Source organism: Ursus americanus, chromosome 8 (assembly GCF_024610735.1).
Source record: "Ursus americanus isolate L20-20 chromosome 8, mUrsAme1.1.p, whole genome shotgun sequence".
Taxonomy (NCBI): Eukaryota; Metazoa; Chordata; class Mammalia; order Carnivora; family Ursidae; genus Ursus; species Ursus americanus.
This window is the reverse complement of record NC_142134.1, coordinates 54522181-54548504: the sequence shown is the minus strand read 5'-3', so window position 1 is coordinate 54548504 and position 26324 is coordinate 54522181. Positions and strand designations below refer to the sequence as shown.

The 26324-nt window shown below is 37.0% G+C and overlaps 1 protein-coding gene across 17 annotated transcripts in view; it reads right to left on the bottom strand.

The window, feature by feature from the left end:
- Positions 1-26324, bottom strand: part of ARAP2 (ArfGAP with RhoGAP domain, ankyrin repeat and PH domain 2) — a 562492-nt gene that overhangs the window by 517156 nt on the left and 19012 nt on the right. The window contains exon 4 of one of the 17 annotated variants that reach the window (XM_087864224.1): positions 14212-14297. The exons of the other annotated variants lie outside the window; for them this stretch is intronic. The gene's annotated coding sequence lies outside the window, so the exon portion shown is untranslated. The remainder of the gene's footprint in view (positions 1-14211; positions 14298-26324) is intronic. 17 annotated transcript variants of the gene reach the window in all.

Genomic DNA, 26324 nt, shown 5'->3' with positions numbered 1-26324 from the left:
AATTTTATTCATGGTAACCATCCACCCTCACTTTCCAATTCTTCCAGATAGGCTGTTAAGCAAAAGTCACATCCCTAGTAAGTCATTCAAACTACCTCTGCAACAGGTGAGGTTGAAACGGATTATGATTATCAGTAACATTTTTTCTTCTGAAGCCTTCACTTGATTTCTCTAAAGAAAGCAGAAAATGCTTTTGTTAGATCAAGAAAGAATCCTTGATCTTCAAAGATAATACTGCTCTTAATAGGTAACTTCTCACATCCTAACTTCAGTGAAATGTTATAAACACACATTCAATCCTGTGAAATTTTGAATATTGTCTTTCTGGAGGGACTACAAAGGAGTCTGTCACACATTAGCAATGTTTCTGTCTTGACAAATTGCTGTTTATGTTTCCTTTATTTTATGTAAGATCTTACCTATTCAAGCCTATAAAGGTGATGAGGCATTAACAATGTCAACAATTGTTTTTGGGAATTTAAAGTGAGAACTACTTCTTTTAATACAAGATATGATCGCAAAGCCAACAATTGTGTTGTTATATGTGTATTCAAGTGTCAAGGAAACAGTAAGTATTTTCAACAGTGAAAGACAATCTTTCTCTGGTAATACCACTTATTGTTCTATTTATAAGAATCAATTAGAACTACACAAAGAAAGATTTATTTAAAAAAAAAGGCAGCATGTAAAGACTTTATCCAAAGATCTAAAACATTTACACTAAATGTATAATCATTCACCACCCAGCACTTTTTTTAAAAGACCTAAGCTGCCTAAGGGACAGGAATATCAAAATAAGGTTGAGTTCTCAATTGTATGTAATAGATTTGTAGTTTTTCTATTTCAAAGCATTAGGATATCTTTATATTAGTGGACAGATTCAGCAAGGGAGCAATTATCTGAGCTTAAGAGTTTAGTCCTCAGAGTAAGAGTTATCTGGCTTCGACTCCAAATTCAACACAAAACCCTGTTTTGTCAATCATAGTCAAAGGATGTGTTGACAGTGATACTTCCCTCTAGTTATAAAGGATTCTTAGTACACTTTATCTTGCTAGGGTCAGTTCCTCTTTAGGGCTTGACTTCTCCCAGTAAACTGTAGCAGATTAACCTGACAACTTTCATCTCAGATGAGGACATTTCCCACATCATTCCCCAGATGTTTGTCTCCACTCTGTGATCCAGTCAATAACCAATATTCCTACTTCAACCTAGACAGTGCTATCAGAGTAGATACATCTAGAAGCTAAGAGCTTTTATTTTAGGGCCATAGTATGACTCTCTGTTCCCACCATTAGAAGAGAACATCACTTTCTCATCCCTTGTGTTACTTGTACTTTGAGCCATGTTTCATTCATTGCTCCCTAGAAAAGGAGGAGTGATTTTCTAATAGGAAAAATATTTTGCTTATATGGTTCCACTCTCTCTTCCCTGTCTGTGTGTGTATGTAAGAGAAAGAAAGAGAGAGAGAAACATCACAGTTGCCTGTGTCAAGGTACAGTCTAGTCTGCTCTCTCCAAACTGGTTCACTTTATTGGAATAGGCTCTGTCTGTATGGGAAAGTTTTGGATCTTTTTTCTCTTGAGTGTGTGTGTGTGTGTGTGGGGGGGGTGTTATGGGGGTAGAATATGTAAACCACATTTCTGAGTATGGCTAATGTCAGCAATGATTTCACATTTTTACCTTTATCTGCTTAATTCTTGTGCCTCTCAAATAGTTCACAATTCAGACACAGAACAAACACAAGTTTTACTTAGAAGACCTTCTAAGATACAAACGTTGGAATGTTGGCTGGAAATTTATAGAAAAGATAAGGAGTAGAATTTGAGAGCCAAATAACTGGTACAACCTGGGACAATGGCTTTAGGCATTAGCTTAAGTGAGATCAGTATTGAGTGGTTTTAACCTTAGTAATTTGCAGTGGCTCTGTTGTCCCAGGTAGCTGATTTTTATGATTGTAGAGATGATTTCTTACTTGTACAAACTGAACAGAAATGTAGGAATTTGACTCTGCTAAATATGATTTGTGTGAAATTTTGAAGTTGGCAGAGTCCTACAATTTTGACAGTGTGGATCACAGGCTATTGGTTGGTTGTGTCTGGAATGGGCCCCAACAAGTTCAGGCTGTGGCACAGAACTCCATAGGCCTGAGATGCAGGGGTCTTGAGGTGCAGTCCTGCAGCTTGACCTTGACTTCTTCAGGCACCTGTGCCATCAGCACAGTGGCTACAAGGATTATTCGCAGAGACTCTTCTACTCCCAAGGAAAACTCACTTCACAAAAAGTGAATTCTCAATTACTATTTTATTGGGGGTTTGGGTCAGATATGCATCAGGAGACTAGGACTTTAAAATGCAAAGGTGTTTAAAATCTATAAGTGCTACAGAACATTAGAAGTTGGGCTTAAATTATTATTATCCAATAGAGATAAGTAATGCTAGATGAACTGCTTTGAATTCCATTCCACTTTAATGTTGTTTTTAATTATCTCCAAGGCCAAGAGAAAGAACTGCTGTTTCTCCAGGTTTTTAAGGGCAATGTTGAACCAGACAGCCTCAGATGTGTTAATTAAACTCAGAACTTGCCATGCTTTTATATTTAAGGGACTAGAAATTAAGGCTTCTACCAACAGAAGGTTAAGCTGAGAAATAACTCAATAAAAATGTCCCAGGGCAGTGACATCACCAAGACTGTTAATAGGAAGTCCTAGATTCTCCTTCTCCCCAGAGACACACCAATTATTTCAATGGCAACGAATGGATTAGCTCCCTTTGTGAAAAATCTAGAAAGTAGCTAAGAGGTTCCTGCACCCCAGACAAGTGTGAAAGTAGCAACATAGAAACCAGTACTAAAAGCAGAGACACCTTCTCACCAAATCTCCACCCCTATCACAGTGCTCCATGACTGGGAGGGAGCCCTCAGTTCCCAAATTCTCCCTCAGGAGTGAATGAGTTGGACTGTATATCTAACATCCCAACTTTGTCTGGGTGCTACCTATCGGACTGACTTCTATCTTGCCTTCTTGGAGAGCAGATGGGGCCTGGTATATACTGGTTCATGGGGGCTACAGAGAACAAAGTGACAGAACTAGCATGCAAGCAGTCACTACAGCTCTTTTTTCTGGGTCATGATACACTCCAGCTTCCAGGTTCCCTATGAGGAACAAAGGAGTTGAATTACACATATAATGCCCCAACTTTTCCAGGTGGAACCTGAGGACTATCTTCTTTCTTGTTTGTCTCAGAGAGTTGACAGACTCAGCTTATGCTAGTTCCTTGGGGGCTAGAGAGAGCGAAGTGGTGATTTGAACTAGTAGGCAGGCCTTGCCTCAGTTCCTCTCCTCAGTTTAGCACAATAATGAGTAGGCAGTAAAGCCCATGACCTGGCTTCTCTTTGAGGATGGAAGGATTGGACTACACACCCAGATTCCAATTTCCCTGGGAGCTATTTGAAATACTGGCTTCTGTCTTGCTTGTCTCAGAGCAATGATGGGACCTGGCATACTTTAGACACGTGGGGGCAGCAAAGAACAAAGATGGCGATTTGGACTAGCACAAAGGTTTGAGAGGTCCACAAAAGCTCCAGTCACATTAACTGATGACTTTTGCCTATATGAAGCCAATTTGGGAAGACTGGGAGAAGAGGCAGTTTCTTGAACATGTAGATACCAACAAAGAGTCAAGAAAAGTGAAGACATGTTCCCCCCAAAAAGTAACAAGGTAAAACAAAGTAACAAACTCTAATGAATTTGGGATATATTTTACTGTGTAGAGAATTCAAATTACATAAAAATGATCCATGACCTCAAAAGAGCAATACATGACCAAAGGGAGATTTTAACAGAGAGGAAATTTTGAAAAGAACCAAAGAAAATTTCTGGAACTGAAGAAAATAGTAAGTTAACTAGGAAAATCAATAGAGAGGTTTAACAGCAGACTAAAGCAAATAGAAGAAAGAACCAGTGAATTCAAAGATAGGTCATTTGAAATACTCTAGTCAGAGAAACAAAAAGAAAAACAAAATAAAAAAGAGTGAAGATAGCTTTAAGGGGTTTTTGAGACTCTTATCAAGTAGATTATTAGCACACTATAGGAGTCTCAGAAGAAAAAGAGAGAAGGAACTGTAAAGCTTATTCAAGAATTAATGGCTGTAGAATTCCCAAATCTGGAAAAGAAAATGTACATCCAAATCTAGAAAACTTCAAAGATGCCAAATAAGATGAACCAAAGAAATCCACATTGAGGACCATTATAATAAAATTGTGAAAAGTCAAAGACAGATCATTTTAAAAGCAGCAAGAGAAAAGTGATTTGTCACATATGAGGAAACCCCATAAGACCACCAGTGGGTTTTTCTGACACTTTACAGAATAGAAAGAAGTGTGATATATTTAATGTGCTGAGAGGGGGGATAAAATCTCTCAACCAAGAATACTCTACATGGCAAAACTGCTTCTCTAAAATGAAGGAAAGATAAAGACTTCCCCAGACAAACAAAAGCTGAAGGAGTTCCTTATCACCAAAACTGCTTTACAAAAAAAAAAAAAAAAAAAAAAAAAACCACTAAAAGGAGTTCAATTTGAAATGACAAGATGATAACATTAAAAAATATAAAACTCACTGGTAAAGGTAAATATATTGACAAATACAAAATACCATGTGTAATAGTGGTGGGTAAATTACTTTTAGTTCTGGCATAAAAGTTAAAAGAAAAAGTATTAAAAATAACTATAAGTAGAATATACGTTAATGGATACACAATATAAATACATGTAAATTGTGAAATCAATAACAAAGTTATTGACGGGAGTGAGGGTATAGCGGTTTTGTATGCAATAGAAGTTAAGCTATTATCTGTTTAAAATAGACTGCTATAATTATAGGATAGTTCATATAAGCCTCATGGCTATCGGCTTTAAGTCATAGGAGATGAAGAACATGAGATAATAATAAAACTGTCACTCTACCAAGGAGATAAGTTAATTATAAATATAGATACACCCACCATCACAGCACCTAAATATACAAAGCAAACATTAACAGAACTTAAGGTAAAAACAGGCAGCAATATGATAATGTTAAGAGACTTCAATACCCCAATATCAATAATGGATAGGACAACCAGACAGGAAATAAACAAATAGTGGGTTTTAATACTATAGATAAAATGGACCTAATGGACATACAGAACATTCTAGTAATAGCAGCAGAAAATACATTCTTCACAAGCACACAAAGAACATTCTGCAGGATAAATCACACTAGTTCACAAAACAAGTCTTAGTGAATTTTAAAAGATTGAAATTATACCAAGTATCTCTCTGACCACAATGGAATGAAACTAGGAATCAAGAGTAGAACAAAAAGTGGAAAATTCACAAATATGTGAAAAAAATACACTTTTGAATAACCAGTGGATCATAAAAGATATAAAAATAGAAATTAGATAATATCTTGATGTAAATGAAAATACAACATACCAAAACTTACAGATTTTGGCAAAAGCAGTTCCAAGAGGGAAGTTTATAGCAATAAATGCCTACATTAAAAAGTAAGATAGATCTCAAATAAAAAACTTAACTTCACATCCCAAGGAACTTAAAAAAAAAAGCAAGAGTAAACCAGACCTAAAGTTAGCAGAAGGAAGTAATAAAGATTAGAGCAGAAATAAATTACAGAATAGAAAAACAATTTTTAAAAAATAAATAAAACCAAAAGGGTTTTTCTTTTGAAAAGATAAATAAAATTGACAAAACTTTAGCTAGAAAAAAAGGATTACTCAAATAAAATCAGAAATAAATTGGAGACATCACAACAGATTACACAAAAATTAAAAAAAAATCATGAGACTACTATGAATAATTACATGTCAGAAAATGTAATAACCTAGAAGAAATAGATACATTCCTAGAAACCTACAACCTACAAATATTGAATCATGAAGAAATAGAAACTCTGAAGAGATCTATGACTAGAATGGAGATTATATCAGCAATGAAAAAAATCTCCTGACAAAGAAAAGCCCAGGATCAGATGGTTTCACAGGTAAATTTGACCAAACATTTAAAGAAGAATTAAGGCTGATGCTTGTGAAACTCTTTCAAAAAAATTGAGAAGGAGAGAACACTTTCAAATATTTCCATTTTATGAGGCCAACATTACCTTGATACCAAAGCCAGACAAAGACACTATAAAAAAAGAAAACCATTGGCCAATATCCCAGATAAATACAGATGTAAAAATTCTCAGAAAAATACTAGCAAATTAAATTCAATGGCACATGCAAAAGATCATACAGCATGATCAAGTGGGATTTATCCTTTGGATATAAGAATGGTTACACATATGCTTGCTGTCTCTCTCTGTCAAATAAATAAATAAAATCTTTAAAAAAAACAAAAAAAAAATTTAGAAGTAGAGGGGAAATTAAGTCAACATAATAAAGGCCATATATGAAAGCCTGTTGGTAACATACTCAACAATAAAAGGTTAAAATCTTTTAAACTAGTATCAAGAACAAGACAAGGATATCCATTCTCACTACTTCTATTCAACATAGTACTGGAAGTTCTAGCTAGAGGAATTAGGCAAGAAAAAGAAATAAAAGCATCCTGAACAGAAAGGAGGAATAAAATTGTTTGTTTTTAGGTGACATGATCTTATACACAGTTCCCACTAAGGACTCCAAAAAAAAAAAAAAAAAAAACTATTAGAATGGATAAAAGAATTCAGTAAAGTTCAGGATTCAAAATTAACATACAAAAAATTACTTGCATTTCTTTCTTTCTTTTTTTTTTTTTTTTGAGTATAGTTGACAATGTTATATTAGTTTCAGGTATACAAATTAGTGATTGGACAAGTTTACACATTATGCCATGTTGACCACAAGTGTAGCTACCATCTGTCTTGTTATGTCACTACTACAATGTCGTTGACTGTATTCCTTATGCTGTATCTTTTATTCTGGTGACTTATTCATTCTATAACTGGAAACCTGTATCTCCCACTCCCCTTCGCTCATTTTTTTCCCAACCTCCCTCCCCACTCCTCTTTGGCAGCCATCAGTTTGTTCTCTATATTTATAGGTCTGATTTTGCTTTTGGTTTGTTTATTCATTGGTGGGTTTTGTTTGTTTGTTTGTTTTAGATTCCACTTATGAGTAGAATCATAGGGTGTTTATCTTTCTCAGTCTGACTTATTTCACTTAGCATAATACCCTCTAGGTCCAAGCAAGTCCCACATAGCACAATATCATCTTTTTTTAATGGCTGCATAATATTCCTGTGTGTGTGTGCATGTGTGTGTACACATACCACATTTTCTTTATCATTTGTCTATTGATGGACACTTAGATTACTTTCATATCTTGGCTATCATAAATAATGCTGCAATAAATATAAGGATGCATATAAATTAGCCACGTTTCTAAACATAAACAATGAACTATCTGAAAAGGAAATTAGGAGAGTAATCCCATTCATAATGGGATCAAGAAGAATAAGCCTAACTAAGGAAATGAAGAACTTATACACTGAAAACCATAAAACATTGATGAAAGAAATTAAAGAAGACATAAACAAATAAATAGACATGCCATATTCATGTACAGGAACTTAATATTGTTAAAATGTCCACACTGCTCAGTGATCTACTGATTTCATGCAATCTCTACAAAAATTCAAATGGCATTTTTATAGACACAGAAAAAACAATCCTTAAATACATATGGAACCACAAAAAACTCTGAATAGCCAAAACAACCTTAAAAACGAAGAACAAAGCTAATGGCATCACAGTTCCTGATTTCAATATATATTACAAAGCTACCATAATTAAAACACTATTGTACTTGCATAAAGTAGGGTATATAGACTATTAGAACAGGATCAAGAGAGCAGAAATGAATCTATGTTTATATAGTCAACTGATCTTTGACAAGAGTGCCAAGAATACACAGTGGAGAAAGGATCATCTCTTCAACAATGGTGTCAGAAAATTGGATAATCACATGCAAAAGTATGAAATTGGACCTTTATCTTACATCATACACAAAAATCAAATCAATGGATTAGAGATATTAATGTAAGACTAAGAACTATAAAATTCCTAGTAGAAAACATAGGGGAAAATCTTTATGACATTGGCCTTGACAATGATTTTATGGTTGTGACATCAAAAGTAAGGCAATAAAAGTAAAAATAGACAAGCAGGCCTACATCAAATTAAAAAGCTTTTGCACTGTAAAGGAAACAATCAACAGAGTAAAAAGGCAACTTATAGAATGAGAGAAAATATTTGCAAACCTAATATCTGATAAGACGCTAATTTCCAAAATATATAAAGAACAACTATAACTCAATAGCAAAATACAATTATAAAGTGTGCTAAGGACTTGAATAGATATTTCTTCAAAGAAGACACACAAATAGCCAGCAGGTATATGAAAAGATGTTCAAAGGTATTAATCATTACAGAAATGCAAATCAAAGTCACAAAGAGATGGCACCTCACATCTATTAGCGTCGCTATTCTCAATAAAAACAAAATATGTTGGTGAAGATGTAGAGATTGGAACTCTAGTACACAGTTGGTAACAATGCAAAATAATTCTGCTGTTATTGAAAATAGTATGAGGGTTCCTCAAAAAAATTAAAAAACAGAACTACATATGATCCAGCAGTCCCCCTTCTGGCTATTTATGCAAAAGAACTAAAATCAGGACCTCAAAGACATATTAACACTCTCATGTTCATTGCAGCACTATTCATAAGAGCCAAAACGTGGAAATAATCTAAATGTCCATTGATACATGAACGGGTTAAGAAATGTGGTATATACATATGATTAAATATTATTCAGCCTTAAAAAAGAAGGAATTCCTACAATATGCCACAATATGGATAAGCCTGGAGGACATTATGCTAAGGGAAATATGCCAGTCACAGAGGAACAAATACCATATGATTCTACTTGCAAGATATCTAAAATAGTCAAACTCATAGAAGCAAACCACAGAATTGTGTTTGCCAGAGGCTGGGAGCAGGGGTAACGGGAAGCTGCTAATTGACAGGTGTAAAATTTCAGTTATGCAAGATGAATGGGTTCTAGAGAGCTGGTGTACAACATTGTGCAGAGACGTCAATACTATGTTGTATATTTAATCTGTTAAATGGGTAGATGTCACATTAAGTGATCTTACCACAACATTTTTTTCTAAAAACGCCAAATAAAAAATAAAATGTTGCAAATAAAAAGGTTAAGAAAGACAATTTAAAAGGCTCGTGTCTCTAGGAATCAGATACCTGCCCAGAGAAATAAGGAGGGGCTGGAGTTTGGGGGAAAATATATTTCACTGTTATTATTAGAAAAGAAACAATGGAAAAATGCAAGTACAATAAACGAAGACAGGCTGATGGAGCTGGAAAAACAGAGCTTTCCATAAGGAAAACTGTTGATACAGAGAACATACAAGGGATGAAGTGGAAAACAAGACCTTGAATGTCTGTATACACAGAAAACAAAAAAGAATTTGTGCCAGATTTCTATATCTATCTTGAATTGATTTAGGACTCAGGCCTGGATGAAAAGGGAGTTATAATTTATTGAACAGCCCTACCCTTTCACATCCAAACATTAGTTTCAGCCTACAAATATTGTTAAAAATATAGATGTCCTTCTATTTTCTATACAAAATCCTTAGCAGTGAACTCAAGGTCCTTCCCAGTCAGGATCTAGCCTGTCCTCCTAATCATATCTCCTTGTTTGTTCATACACTCATTTATTTAATAATATTTACTTGGGACTTACCAGTTGCCAGGCACTATGGCACTACACTACACAGAATACAATTTTAACAAGACATATGCAGTCTCCTACAACATAGATCTTGATGGTAAGTTAAATATTGCAGACAATTTTTAAAGTTTGTTTTTAGTTGGAATTTTAATGAGAAAAAGAGACATACAACTGCCTCAAAATCATATAATCAAAGGACTTAATCAAGTCTGCACTGTCAAAGAAGTGCCCTGAGGAAATGAAAGTTAGGCTGAGCTCTTAAGATGAGGAGGTATTAGAGGGAATGAGATCATTCTAAGTAGAAGAGAAAAACAAGTGAGGACAACTTAAGGTAGTAAAGAGCAGACTCAGTCCCTTGAGGATATAAAATATGCTTAGTGCCTTGCAGTTAGAGCCCCAAAGAATCCTCAATTGCCAAGTCAGGACGAAAGACAACTATAAACAGCTGAGTCGTCATACCTGTATAGGGGTAGGTGAAAAGATGGAGAACTGCAGTGAGACCATGAGGGCTCTGCACCAATGGAAGACAACATAGGCAGTGGTTTAAAACATGTTACTAGGGGTCCTAATATAAGTGGGAATAAGAGATGAGGCTGGAAGTTTTGATAGGGGCCAGGTCATGTAGGTATGGGGGCAGGTTAAGGCTCTATTGAATCTTTATCAATCTTTATTGAGAGCAATTGGAAACCATTGAAGGTTTCTAAGATGGGGAAGGACAGGATCATATTTTCATTTTTTTTGAAAGATTAGCATGGCTACAACATGAAGAATGGTGTCCAGAGACATCTGTGGATAAAGAAAGAGCAGGTGGAGACTGTTGTTCCCATTTACCGTTTCCTGAATGTACCTCGAAACTTCTCCACCCATTGCTGCTCACTCTTTCTTTTGAAATATGTTTCCTCTGCCAAGCCCTGTTCCTATCTCAACATATCAAAATTCCATATGTCCTTCATTGCCCAGCCACAATGCTGCTCCTTCATAAATCTAACCATCAGTTAAACTCAAGATGGTTCTGAGAGGTCATCTTAGTCTCCAGTAATTAATTCCTCTTATTTTCACTTGATCCATTCCCACCTAGTACATTTTTGCCCCACTCCATCATACCATTCAGTTTACCTGCCTTCTGTTTTAGCTGCAAGGATTTTTCTCATCCTCAACATTTTTGAGGACATTTATGATTTCTTATCCATCTACATGGATCCTTCTAACATCTAGGATGGTGACTTACAAATAGCAGATGGTAATTTTTTTTTAATTGCAGCCATCTATCACACAGAGATCCTTAATGCATGATTTTGAAAGAGGTTGGGGCACTTAACAGAGAAATCCAGATGGGGAGTTCAGCAGAGAACCAGAACTGATTTCTGCAGAGACTGTTTCATTACTCCCTTTCTGGGCTGCCAATATCACTTAAACCACACAGAAAGACCCAGTTTCTAGAGATTTCTTCAATTAGTGTTTGCCTCTCTGATTAAGAAATAAATGCAACCTTTTAAATGTTTTACTGCCAGAGTTAATAAATGCTGTTTGTATGGTTGAAGGATGTGATTAATAAAATCCATTAGGACAAAAGGAATATAAATAATTGCTTTGTGAAATGGAAAATGCTAATTGCTCGAGACAATCAACAAGAATCGTTGCACTTGGATAGGCAGCACCAAACTAAGTAATTGCTTAGTGCTCTTCCTTTGTTTTTACAGAAGTGACAACCAGTGATCTTGTTAGTCCACAGTTTTATTTGTACCATACACCTGCTGCTTTTGAATATAATAATTAAATAGCTCAATTTACAATTCTACACCTTCTTTAAAGCCATCATAACTCAGCTTCATTAAAAAGAATAAAAATGACAGCTTACAAAGTGCCTGTTCTAGGCTGTGCTATTTAGTCATGGAGATGCATCTTTCAACTACTACGTAACTACTTCTCAGAATGGCAGCCCCTTCACATACTTGTATCTTTTTCCCCAAGCTATGTTATCTGACACCAGACATAGGTTTTGCATTTCCAAGTAAAGTCCAACATCTCTCCAGGTTTGTTAATATGTTTCCAATCCTGTGAGTGTCTCCCAGGCAACAGAATTCTAGGAGGACTAAACACAGTATATGAAAAACAGATGGAAATTGAGATGTTGATCAAGGGAACATTGAAAACCAGAAAAATGACAGGCCTGACATCGATGCTTATATCCTAATGATACTGCAAGAAGCAAGTAATGAAAACTGACAGCAGATATACCTGCCTGTAATAGGCAGAGCTGGAGGTAAGCCATGGGGGGTGACTGGCTTGACTGGTATGGTAGGCAGAATCATGCCTAACTCCCCAAATATGGCTAATTCCCAGAACCTGTGACTATGTTAGGTGACATGAAAAAGGGGAATTAAGGTTCCTGACCAGCTGATTTTAAAATAAGATTATCCTGGATTACCTGGGTGTGCCCAGTGTAATCCCAAGGGTCCTTACAGGGGCGGAGGGAAGTGGACCAGTCAGAGAGAACTGTGACTACAAATGGGCAGTCAGAGAGAAATGCAACATTGTAGGCTTTGAAGATGGGGGAAGTGGTCTAAGGATTTAGGAAGGCTAATGGCCCCTGAGAAGCTTGAAGAGGTGAGAAAATAAGTTCTTCTCTGGAACCTCCAGAAAGAAATGCAGATTTACCAGGATCTTACTTTTAGCCCAGTGAGACCCAATATGGGCTTCTGATCTCCAGCAATGTAAGATAACAAATTTGTATTGTTTCAAGCTATGAAGTTTGTGGTAATTAGTGACTGACATTATTTGTCTTTTCTTCACTGTTATGGGACGTGGAAACCAAGGGATTCTTTAAAATAAGCAGTAAAAAGACGGGTCACTATATTTATGCAGAGCCATAATGGAAAATGGAAATATACTAAGAGGTCCAAGTAGTTTCTAGACCCCGGGAGAGCAAGTGCATGTAGTGGTTTGGGCTGACACAAAGATATGGGACACGGGGATCTTTACACAACCAATACTACTCCCTGTTCACAATCCTCTCCTCAAGTAGGGTCAGGCCAGTATTTCCCTGAAGCGTCTGAGTGGAAGGCTCTAACATATGCAAGTTAGTATTGAAGGGCAAACACCATTTCTCATGACCCACTCCTCCTAGCCATCCCCTTTCTGTAAACCAGACACTGCCACAGGCTGGGGAACTCTTGATATTTCAGCACGTGCTCTATGTCACACATGAGTTCTTGTCCTGAGGACTGAGACATGTTGCTCTGGCACAAGGTAGAGCATGGGGGTCTCAATGAGTGAAGCATAGCATGAAATTGTGAACCATGAAATGGATCTGCGAGATCCATTCCCACGTGGAGCCAGAGTCAGCAGCCCACAGTGCTGACAACCCCACAACTCAAATGTCAGTGCTCAGGTGGAATTCTCTGTCCTCCGGCTTAGACATATTGCCTCTATATCCTAGGGCAAAGCCAGACTTCCCATCCCACTCAGAATTTCTCCCTTAAGATACGTTGTTTCTGGAAGTTCTTTCAAGTGCTCTATGGTTCTTTCAGAGACTGGCCATTAGGTATAAAATGGAGATGGAGGGGCACCTGGGTGGCTCAGTCATTAAGCGTCTGCCTTTGGCTCAGGGCGTGATCCCAGGGTCCTGGGATGGAGCCCCGCATCAGGATCCCCTACTTCTTCTTCTCCCACTCCCCCTGCTTGTGTTCCCTCTCTCGCTGTCTCTCTCTGTCAAATAAATACATAAAATCTTAAAAAAAAAAAAAACAACTGAGATGCAAGCTGAAGTTGAAGGATAGATTTCATTTGGAAAGATAGCACATATCGTTATAGGCAAGTTCTGCTGTGAAGAGAAAAGGGGGTCAGTTGTGCTGTGGTAAGAGGTACAGTAAAAGTACTCTTCTATTATGAAAATAATGCAGTTTCATTAGGCTATGGTCAGGGGGGCATGTAGACATAGTCCCAGAGAAAGGTGGCCATGAATGCAAAAGGCATACATTATAACCATCTAAAATTAGGATATAAACAAGTGTCTGAAGGTGGATATCCAGGTGCTTGGAAGTCCAAGGAAAAGCAGATCTTGTTCACACTCAAACACGTAAACATACACACACACACACACACACATAAAGGGGCGTCTGGAGAAAAAGAATATAGGATGACATTACATGGGACATCGGCATAACTGTGTCTATAGCAACGATGGCTGTAACTGTGGAAAATGGTAAAATCAGGGACTTGGGCTCTAACAGATCTTCGTGTCACTCAGGTTTGTTACCAGATCCAGGTGTGTGCACTAGACTACTAAAATTGTATTTATATAGTATTCAGTGTTTTGAATAGAGAAAAATAGGCAGGTAAGATGCTGTGTATTAGGGGTTAAAATGAGGGTTGTTGTTGCTGTTTAGTTTGTTGTTGTTGTTAATTACTTGCCACTCACATCCAGAGACCAAGGGAGAGCTGATATTGAATCTTGTGTTGCCTATCTCTTCTCCAAATCATGAGGTCCCCAGTGGAACTATACACCTAAAATACGTAAAGAATGAGAAGTAAATTTACCCCTTATTATTAGCTGAGTTTCCTGTATTATTTCTCATGATAGGACTCTGGTAGTTTGATTTGAAATCTTAATTCAATTTGAGCCTTTTCTTCATGATTATCGTTTTAGTTTCATAAAAACTTTATGCGGAGATGACCAGTAGGTAGAGGCAATGTGAATGGGCCCTAGACCCCAGAATTTGCTCGGGAAGTTTAAGTATTTGCCTATTCACATATTTTCTCTGTCTCTACCCCTCTGTCTCTCTCTCTGTCTCTCAGGTCTCTCTCTCTCCCCATTCCTCCCCACTCTTTCCCCTTCCTCTCCTTCTTCCCTTCTCTCCCCACCCACTCCTCTCTGAAAGCTATGCGCCCCTTTACAGAGAGGGTATGTTACATAACTCTTGCGTGCTTTTGTTCCCGCACCTATAAAATGGGCCCAAGAATAAGCTCTAGGTTATTCTGAGAATTAAATAAGACACCCTATAGTGATGCACTAAGCAAAGTATTTAGCACATGGTAAGTGACCCAAAAATGATAGCAATAACAATGGCAGAGCCTATCAAAGAAAAATTGCACCAGAGAGAGTTAAAGCAAGAAAGACTAGTCAAGACTATTGCAATAAGGGAGGAAGACTGAACTCAGCTCCACTGAAGCAAAAAGCAGGAGTGGTTTTTAAGCACTGAAGTGAGCTAGTAGTAGCGTCCTGGAGAATACTGGGGGAGGACTCCATCAATGTGATTGGCCATGGATGTTTGCTAATTGACGGAAGCTAATCTCTACCCTCCCACCGAGCCTGGGAGTTAGGAGTGATATCTCCTTTGGTGATTACATTTGAAAGGCATGGCTCTCAGGGCCTTGAGAAAGACCTTCTGGGTTATAAAACTGCAAGAGGCTGAGAGGAGATTTATATCTCAAAGGAGCAGAGAAAGAATTTACAACTAGAAGTGCCCTAAAGTAAACGTTCTAAGAAAAGCGAGGTCAGGAGCCTAGAGTCAGGCAGAAGCCTATCTGAAGTTGAGTCAAGCTGAGGGGAACAGGAAGGCCTCTTGGTCATGATATTCAAGATAAAGGTAAAAGTACCTGCAAATGCACATAGACTGTGGAGGCAATGAATCAACAGTAAAATTATGTATATTTCACTTTTATTTTCTTTTAGATAAACATAGTGTAACTCGAGCACAAAATCTGCAGAATCCTGAAGGTCTTGTTCTGAGAACTTGTGGAGTGTTAATGACATTGGTTGAAAGCCTCTTCAATAAATCAGATTTCTATTCTTTTTAATTTCTAAATTTAGAGATTTAATATCAAAATCAGCTAAAGGGGTTATATATTATGAGAACTGAGAGAGAATACCCATTAGTGCCATGTACCTGGGTTAAAATATTAGTACATTAAAAAATAAATCCTCTTTGTTCACCTCTAAGTTTTTGTATGAATGGGTTATTAGAATACCTTCAATATTAGCCCTGTTTTATATAGCCTCAGGCATGCTGAGAAGAATATCACAATAACTACTCATTGTTTAAAAGCATCGACAAGATTTGAGTCTGAAAGTATTTCTTTTTGCTCTGTAAAATTCCTTTTCTTGAAGTGTGTTGAAGCTGAAGTTAATTCTAATTATGGGCAGGAAAGGCCACCCATTTTCAGCAACTAGACTAACAGGAATATGTAGATGAATTGGATATGCTGGCAAAATCAGATAGAAAAATGCAAATACCCTGGCAATTAGGTATGTAAGTCAAAGAAAAATATGCAAATGACCTAGTTTTCACACTAGAAACTTTTATTAAAATTCTGCTTTTGAATTTAGGAATCTGTTAATTATTTCTTTCATAGTTAAGACGTCAATGAGTTTCTTTCCCCTGTAATTATAGTCATGATAATTGTTATTAAAATTTATCCAATAGACAACAATAGACAACAGTTAGTATTGAGACTCAGACAGTGTGGCTTCTTAAGCAACCTCATTCTCTAGGCATGTGACCTTTGACAAATCTCTTAATCTTTCTGGATCTCCATTTCTCACCTGTAAAATAAGGATAAATGGTACCTGTTTTATTATTATCACACGAGTCCTTCTCAGGAGAGTTAGGCAGGTGACACTACATTTCTCTCGCTCCTGAGAGAAAAGAACAGATAGAAGAGGAGAAGGAGGAACAGCCCCAAGATGGTTAGATGCTTGAGTATAAAAATGAAAGAAAGTCGGAAAGAAACCTCCAGGGGCGTCTGGGTGCTCAGCTGGTTAAGCATCTGCCTTTGGCTCAGGTCATGATCCCAGGGTCCTGAAATGGAGCCCTGTATGGAGCCCCGTATAGGGCTCCCTGCTCAGTGGGGAGCCTGCTTCTCCCTCTCCCTCTGCCACTCCCTCTGCTTATGCTCTCTTGTGCTCTCTCTCCCTCAAATAAATAAATAAAATCTTAAAAAAAAAAAAAAAGAAAGAAAGAAACCTCCAGTGGCAGTAGGGCTAATGTAACAAAGAACTGACATGACTTATATATGATTTAAACTATGGGACACAAAATCTTCTGTAAAAATTTATTAAAAATGGTTTTCTGTATGTATGTTTCTTTGTTTTTATCAATTTGTGAAAAGCAATGAAGAAGGATCCATTTCAAATCAAAAGTACTCAAAGAGGAATAGGAAAAGTACAGGCAGAAGGAGGAGTAAGAAGCAGATAACCGGGAGAATGTAAGCTCACCGCCCATCTGCAAAAGTCTTTAACAGGACTTTCAGTTCCTTCCAGGTATGAATTAGAGTTGAAGTCAATCTCATGTAGACAGGCCCTAGATTTTACCTATGAGAGTTTCATAGCCAAATCTAGATGAGATATACCTATAGTTCAAGTGTGTTTCATGTGACACCCAATAATCAATGACCAGAGCAAAATATTTTCACTCCTTTGATATTTAAAACCCATTTTCTTTAATTTTTTTTTTAAGATTTTATTTATTTATTTGACAGAAAGAGAGACAGCCAGTGAGAGGGGGAACACAAGCAGGGGGAGTGGGAGAGGAAGAAGCAGGCTTCCAGTGGAGGAGGCTGATGTGGGGCTCGATTTCAGGACCCTGGGATCACGCCCTGAGCCGAAGGCAGATGCTTAATGTCTGAGCCACCCAGGCGCCCCTGGAGGTTTCTTTCCAACTTTCTTTCATTTTTATACTCAAGCATCTAACCATCTTGGGGCTGTTCCTCCTTCTCCTACTCTATCTCTCAGGAGCCTCCAGCAATATCAAGAAACAAAGACAAAAATCCTGTCTTTTTATTATATAGAGAAGCTTAAATTTTCTTTTTATTTCTTTGGCTCTAGTTCAAACACAAGCCTTTAGGGTTTCACATTGTATCGTGATGTTTATCAAAATAGCACCTGGCTTTTTCAAAAAAAAAAAAAAAAAGGAAGAAAGAAAGAAAAAAGAAAAACAAAAGAAACCCCTGGAAAACAACAAAAAATAACAACAACAACAATAAAAATGTTCTGGTGCCAGGCGCTGCAGTTAAAGGGTTGTTTCACCTTCCTACCCAACGAAGAGTTGTAATAGTTAAAACAATTTTGGGGAAATGTAATAAACTTGTCTTTTGCTAATGAGGATAATGGACTAAAGTGCCATTTTAGATACTTGTAGTTTGGTCAGTAGTATCCAATGTGAGATGGTTTTCTTGGGGTCAATTCTGAGTATGTACAGGTTGTTCATTCCCATAATACTGTTGTATAATCCTCAGCTTTGTAGAAGCCTTAGTATATCTAGAGATCCTATTCGAGATAGTAATTTTCTCGTAGAAGCAATTATGGAATGATTTAGTAAGTTATATAGACCCATAAGGGCAGGAACTTTCTCCTGCCTTATTTTCTCTTTTATTCTCCCAGCCAACTTCAGTGCCCAGTACGAGAAAAGATTTCAATAAAAATATGTCAAATAATGATAGAACAAACAAAGTAGGAAGTGAAAAGTAGAAATAGAAACATAGAGTTTTATCAGAAGCCCTAATGTCAATATTCCCTTTTGGGAATTTTGACCTCCTTCCCTCTAGTAATACTGCTTGACATTCTTTTCGTGAGTATCTCTTACTGTAATTTTATAGCCTCCTAGTGGCCCCATCCAGTTAATCCCTTTTTGCCAAGCTCTTTTTCTTGCTCCCCCTTTTCCACCCTTTTGCTTGTGAGGCAAATATTAGAAATGCTGACCCAATCTCCTGGAAGAATGAAAAGACCTCCTTGAACTCAGATGAATCATCTGAGGGCTTCTATTAAGCACGTGCCTTACTGTTCAGTACCAATAACCATACACATTAACGAGGGCATTTGCTGGTATGAAAATGTGCAAGGGGAACGGCAAGCGCGGCTGTGTGACAGGGTACATCCACCTCACTCTGCCTTTTCTCTCGAAGAGCTCTTTACTGCAGATTCAGCATGAAATTATGCCAAATCTAATAGGCTTTCATTAAAATTTTCAGCTAACATAGTCAGAACACTTGTTTTTGATAGATTCGTAATGAAAACAACACAGGCAGGACAACTAAGAATCAATGTTTTCAGATGAAAGGGAAAAGGGTCCATGAAACAAGAACAGCTAATAGCTCATCATTCTGATTTTTGACAGCATAAACACATGTACAATGTAATTACCAAGAAATGAAATGGATTGTTTTGCAAAGAAACCATATATTTGGAAGAGAAATTATGCATGTTTTTTTATGGTAATGATCTTCACAAATTGTTTTTTGTGATGGTTTTCTCTGGTCCAATAATTCTGTTGATGATCAAGGATCGCTTCCCTCTTCAGAAGGACATTGTCAAGGTGATCAAGACTGTATCTGGGTCTTTTCTGCAATTATTGAGCTTGGATTAGGGATGTCTGTATAGAATTTGTGTTTGCTACTAAAGAGGAAAAAAAGAAGTTATCTCTAGGTAATTGTGGGCAACTGGTGATAAAAGGGAGATGGGGAAGTGGTTGTTACTTTTGACAACTGGGAGGTGGGCTGTACAAGAGTATAGTAAAAACATCTTATGACTAGTAATACACTAGACAATCCCTGTTTATCTGGCTTGTGCCTCAGCAGGAACCCATTCTCTGGTGTCCAGCGCCACAAAAGAAATTGTGTCAGAAGGAGAAAGTACTTGAGAACATTAGAGCCCTAATGTAAGTAAATTTCTATTGCAGGCACTTACACAACTATAAATCAGAACCCCAAATAGCAAACTGAAGAGTGAAAAATGTGTCCCAGGGAGTGAAAAATTGTGTCTAGGCAATTAAGCTTTTGGCAGCTGCTACTTGAATTGGTAGCAAATAACATCTCCTGACACGTCAATTCCCTGCGGGTAAGACTGAATCTGTACAAATATGTGTTATTTTTCTAACACTTTTTTTTCTAAGTTAAGTTAATAAGACTGATGTTAGAATTTTCATTTAGTTTTTGGTAGGAGTAACTACCTGGAGTTTCATTTAACAGAGATTCTTATGTGTCAAGATGAAGATTTATAGAACTGGATAGTAAAATTCCAAGTAGTAATAATTCATATATCTAGCTAATTGCTTTGTAAAATGGAATTAAATAAATCATTATATGGATAACTAGGTATGCTCTTTGATAATAATTGAAAGGTAGCATCTTGTACTGGTTAAGAACATGAAAGACAAAATCAGTTTGAACCAGATTCATGTGTACAAATCTGGACACATTCCATAGTCTTTTTCCACCCCAGTTCCCTCAACTATAAAATTGAGATTAATAATAATACCTACTTTTAGTGTCTTTGAGAAGGAAAATCTAATAAATAGCACTTCCCTTCCCCACTTAAGTTCTGAACCAATTGAGAAATAAGACAAAAGAGTTAGCAGAGAACCTAAAGATCATAAAGTCTCAGTAGGAAAAATCAGTTAAAGATGAGAGACTACATTAAATTGTTCCTGCCTGTCCATTCAGGCTAGATCTTTGCAGAGGGCATTGGAGAGGAAATTAAGTCTGTAGAACAGTCTCACTTAGAAAAATTGCTTCATCCTAGTGGGTCATAAAGAGACAAAACATAGGAAATCAAATCCCCCCATTCGGGAATTTTGAAAGACAAGCTACATATTTTTGAGTACATGGACCAGTGGCTGTAGCCTAACGGCCAGGTAAGTAATTCCATTTTCATGAAAAGAATAAAGGAGTCAAGATGTAGAAATATTTAGTAGAAATCACTTCTCATGGAAATTCCCCACTAATATTCCCTACCTTTTTATTTCCATAGCCCGTTAGGATTAACCTTGCAGATTATGCTCACGCAGGAGTGTACCTAGTCCCTTGGAGAGACTCTATCTTTTTAAGGTCACTCCGTCAATCCGTACCACTCCCCAATGGGTATTCTTCTAGGACTGCTGGTGAGCAGTGCAGATTTTGCCTCAGGAATGGATCAGAACAGAGCATTACTCAAATCTACTCCCATCCCAGATCATATCAAAACTATATTTTCCATATGAAAGAAGATTAAATAAAAACATTAATGAATAATAAATTCGTTGAAGAATTGCATTAATGAATAATAAATTGCAAGAAGATTCTCCAACTACAAAATTCCAACACCACAGAGAGACCTTAAATTTATATAAATCTCATCCTATAATACAATACTCAAGCTGAAGTTAAGTCCAAAAATTAAATGCCTGGATTTGGACAGAATTTCCTAGATTCTCCAAGAAAGCACAGATTTCAAGTCTCTCGTGTCATGGATAGAACATGTGTTGTAGTTTTTTGTTTGGAGAATATGATCATTATGCACAGAGATCCAATAGGTGTTTACGGCTCCATGTTCCCAGCTAGACTCATTCTCTGGGAGCAATCTGAGGCCTGGATTGGCAGGGTCTCTTAGTCTTTGAATAATTTGAGTAAAAGCAATTTGGGAATGTTTTTCATACCTTTCTTTTCCCAGCTAGTTAAGCTAACTAAGGACAGACAGAAAGACCAAAAAAGAACCAGAAATGCAGCGTCAACTTTAGTCCTAGCAAAGTAGGACTCCAGGTGATGGCAGGACCACCTCTTTCCTGTAGTCCCTGCCTGGGACTGTCCCACCCAGTCACCCGATACTTGGTATTGAAATTACATTGTGTTAAGAATCACGTACTGTTCAAAAACTAATTGTGTAAGTCTATGAATCTGGGTTTGATTTTTTCCTAACATGTTGAGAATGATGTACCATAGGCATTTTGGAAACCATTTTTTAAAGCATGTGTATATGCTTTTTAGAATTTGGGCTCGAGGGACTTCTATCTTTGAATTTCTAATTTGTTTTCAACTGATTTTGTCTGTTCCATGAATTATTTAAAAACTTTGGAAATATTAAATATTAAAATAGCAGAAGATTATTTTTATAAATGCTAAATATTTCATACAATCCCATGTAACCATTAAAAACATCATAAAGACAATTTTTATAAAATGTTTATAAATGCCTAAAATTAAATAGCATATTTTTGACTTTTAATGATGTCCGTAATATGTAGCTAAGAAAGAGAAAAGCATGTTACCTTAGAATATGTACAACTTGACTTCTCTAAAAAAATTATTACATGTGCATGCATGTAACATATCCTTGGGAAAGCTGACAAATGCTAAAAACAAATAGAAAAATACTTAGAAGCCTATACTGCAAGCTATTAATAATGGTTGACTGAGTAGACAGGATGTATATATATATTTTTCTCCTGATTTTTCTGTAATGATTTATGAGAAAAATAATTTTAAAATAATATAAAAATAAAAATCAGAACCATTTGTAGTTTTAAAGATATATTCTTACTTAATTTCTTTATAATTTCTAATTTACTGTTAGGCAGTTATGACTACTGCATTTGTTTTTGCAGTCATTTCACAAATTTTAACCCATATTTTATAATTACTTAGTACTATAGAAAAGATATAATATGATAAAAGTTTATTTATAATTTTTTTATTATGAGATGAACAGTATATATACATACATATATAAAATATAGATACATATATAATATATGTGTATGTATATATTTCTAAAGGAAATCAATTATAAATTATACAAAGCAAAAATTTTGGGGGGAAAAATCTCCATAAAAAACCTTACTTAAAGGCAATGTGAAGTTTGCTAGAGTATATCTCAATTTCCATGATACCCCAATACCATCAATATGCAAATAATCAGTTTCTAAGGATAATCTTGACCATTTGATTATTTCAAGGATTTTTTACACAATCATCTGCACCTCCTATACATTTTAGAGTGAAAAGGACAAAGTAGAGTTTGAAGATTGCATGAAATCCTTAAGCCTTAAGCCTAAGGATCATTCTGGACCATTTTTATACCAAACCCTCTTGTCTAACTGATATGATGTGTTATCACTGTATGAGCTGACTCCTGCACTCTGTGTGTGTGTGTGTGTGTGTGTGTACGCATGCATGCACGTGCATATGTGTTTTGATGAGTGAGAAATTTTGCATTAAGTAGTCCAGTCACCTTCCTTCACCTCATTCTGCCTCGTGACCCTCACATGTTTGTGATGCCTATGGATAAATTCAGAAACTAAAGTGATCATGGGTTAGCAAAGGACACAACAGGCAACTGTTGAGGCAAGAGAAGGCTGAAATGCATGGTGGAGCATGGCCGTTAACCTACCTTCTCCCCAAGGACTGGTGCTCCACCTGGCATTTCTGCTGTTCAGAGCACTCAGATTTTATACCCTTCTTTTTTTGTTTTTTTTCTCTTTTTAGAATTAACCTGTATAATCTGGAGTGGACTTTTTTTTTTTTATGTTAAGTATTTCCATTCTATCTTATCCTTTTGTTCATCTTAGATGCCTAACCAGGATGAAAAGCAGTTACTGTCCCAGCAGGCCCAGGGTACAAGATACTGATGTCCTCAAATCTTGCAAAAAAGAGTAAAATCAATCAAAATTCAATCTTAAAATTTATATTCATTCATTCTTTCATGTATTAGTTTAGTAAAAGTTGAATGCCTACTCTACCATGCTTTGTCTAGATGCTATGAATAAAATAGGAAACAACACAGACCACCTCTCTGCCTTCATGAAAGTTACAATTCAGTAAGATACACCGCATGTTAATAAACAAGTAACTGTATAATAAGGTTTCATGTGATGATAAATGCCATCAAGAAAAATAATGTAGGAAAAGTGGATAGAGATTGATGGATGATTAGGAAAGCCCCCCCTAGGTTGGAGACATGAATAAGAGAGAGCACCAAGTAAAGGGCTGTAGGAAGAGATTTCCTATTGGAGGGAAGTAGCAGGTCTAAAAGCCCTGGGGCAGGAAGGAATTCAGTATGTCTAGGCATCTGAAAAGCAAGAAGATGGCCAGTGTGGCTGGAGAGGAGCAAGCACAGCTGAGTAACAGGAAATGAGGACTGAGATGTCCTCAGAGACTGGATCCATGGGGTCTGGTAGGCCATGGGAAGGATTTTGGATTTTTAACTGTGATTCAAAGATATGGAGGAAAGAGTTTGAGCCATGGCGTCTGATCTATGTATTTAAAATACAACTCTGGTTGCTGAGTGGAGACTCTCTTCTGGGCAGGCAAGCATGTAGGCAGATCTGTAAGAAGGTGACCACAGCTGGCCAGACACAAGATAATAGTGGCTTGGATCAGTGTGGTGGGTGGCATGAAAGGGCTGAGATGTGGCTGTATGGATTTGATTTGAGAGGGAAAAGGTCAAATTAATTTTGACTTTGGGGGTTTTGGCCTGAGGAAAAGGATATATCGTTGTGGCATTTGCTGAGATGGGAACAACGGAGTAGCTGGCTTATGACTGCTAATGAAGTGACAAATATAAAGAGCTATTCAGATTCTGTGGGACTATTCAGTCATAATAAGATCAGTATATATTTAGGATAAGATAACTGAAATTCAACATCGATCTATTTTTTAATCCTCCATAAACCCATTATCCACACTACTGACAAGTGAAAAGTTCTGGCATATGACTCATTTATTTGTGAAATCACTTCCTCAGTATATACAGATGGTGTTTGTGGAGACGGTAATAAGGGACGGCCTGTGGGAGAAGCTGGGATCCTCCCAGTCATATGGGACCATCTCACCTATGGGGGAGAGTGTGGGCATGCTTGCGTTTACACCCCTGCAAGTCAAAGCCAAATCGCAAGCCTTTTACTGTCCTTTTCTCTAGTCTAACATTTAATGTTTTTGCTGCCTTTTTTCCCTCTCTATATAGCTTTCTGTAACTGTTGTCATAGCAACAAGATAGTCTTTGCTTAGGAGAAATGGTTTGGACAAAACTGAATTATAAATCAACATCATCAGTAATATGGCTCTTTTTACACTATTTTTATGAACCCAGGTAATATTGAGGAGGCATACTTTAATAAGATATAGAGACATAGGACCCAATTTGCCTAACACAGAGGTCAGCAAACTTTTATGTAAAAGGGCCAGATAGTAAATATGTCAGGCTTTGAGGTCCGTACAGTCTCTATCAAAACTCCACCTCTGCCCTTGTCGCATGATAGAGTTCTAGACAACACACGAATGAATTGGATGTGGCTGTGCCCCATAAATCTTTATTTATTTATTTATTTAATTTATTTATTTTATATATTTTATTCATATAAAAACAGTCAGTGGACTGGATTTACTCCACAGACCATAGATTGTCAATCCCTGAACTGATGGGCTCCTTGCTATCACTTTTTAGGGTGGTGCTCAAAGGATATTTACTATGTCATCCATAGCAGAATTCCTGGGCCATTCCTCCAACCCACTAAATTGGAATTGCTTTGGTTATGAATTTGTAACAAGCTCCACTCCCCAAGTGATGCCCAGTCAAGTGAGCTCAAATACTGAGGTTTATCAAACCTCTATAAAAGCTTCCCTAAATAGAGCAGGGTGCAAATTACCATGAAGCTTCCTACATTCTAAAATCAATATCCATCCATTACAAGCGAAGTAACATATAAGCAGCATAAACAGTATTTTTTAAAGGAAAAAGAAACATGACAACATTTTAAAGTCAGAAGATTTAACTTGAAAATATGGATTTCCGGTTCCTCTTATAAATTATAAAATCTGGCAACACAGAGCCCACATTCTTGCATAGCAAAATCCTGCTCAAGTCGAATCATGAGCACCTGATTCAGAGAAAGTACTTATACTGAGTTAGACCACACTCTCCACCACTCTCTACCATGACTTATGGTGTCCCAATTTACCCATTTCAGAAAGTTACATATCTGCTTTCTGTGGTCATTTCATTTTACAATTAATGATTTAATAAATGCACTCTGCTCTGAATACTTATCAATCACGGTTTATCATTGGCTGATGGAGCCATCTTTCTTATATCAGAACATGAGGGCATATATTGTAAGCTAAATATATGCAAATTTTTAGGCTATCCATTTTTTTTTAAGATTTTATTTATTTATTTGAGAGAGAGCGCACACGCACGCACATAAGCAGCAGTGGGGCGGGGTGGAGGGGCGCAGCACAGGGAAAGGGAGAAGTAGGCTCCCCACTGAGCAAGGAGCCCAACTCAGGGCTTAATGGATCTCAGGACCCTGGAATCATGACCGGAGCTGAAGGCAAACACTTAAGGGACTGAGCCACGCAGATGCCCTGTTTGCTGTCCATTTGAATAGAACGCCTCTAGAACAGAACAAATAAATCCCTCTTATGCTTCCTGCTGTAGTACCTATGAGTTTGCTGTCACTATGAGGCATGACAGAAGGATCCTGGAAGATAAGTGACAAGTCAAATGCATGTATTTTTATCATTGTCAAAATATTTCAGTGAGACAGAAAGGATCAAGCTGCGATCTTGGTTTAATAAATTAACATCTGTTCCAGCACCCCATATTTAAAGGGAGAATGTGTTCTTTGGCCGGCTGCTCCCTTGTGCTTCTAATGGGGACACTTTCAGATGAAGCCTGGAAGAGGGGATAAAGACAGAGTGTGACTAGAAACAGAAGCATTTCTAGCTTGCCAAAGCAAATGTCGCTTTTCACCTTTTGTACTTGCTGACAGGAAGTGAAGTTTAACT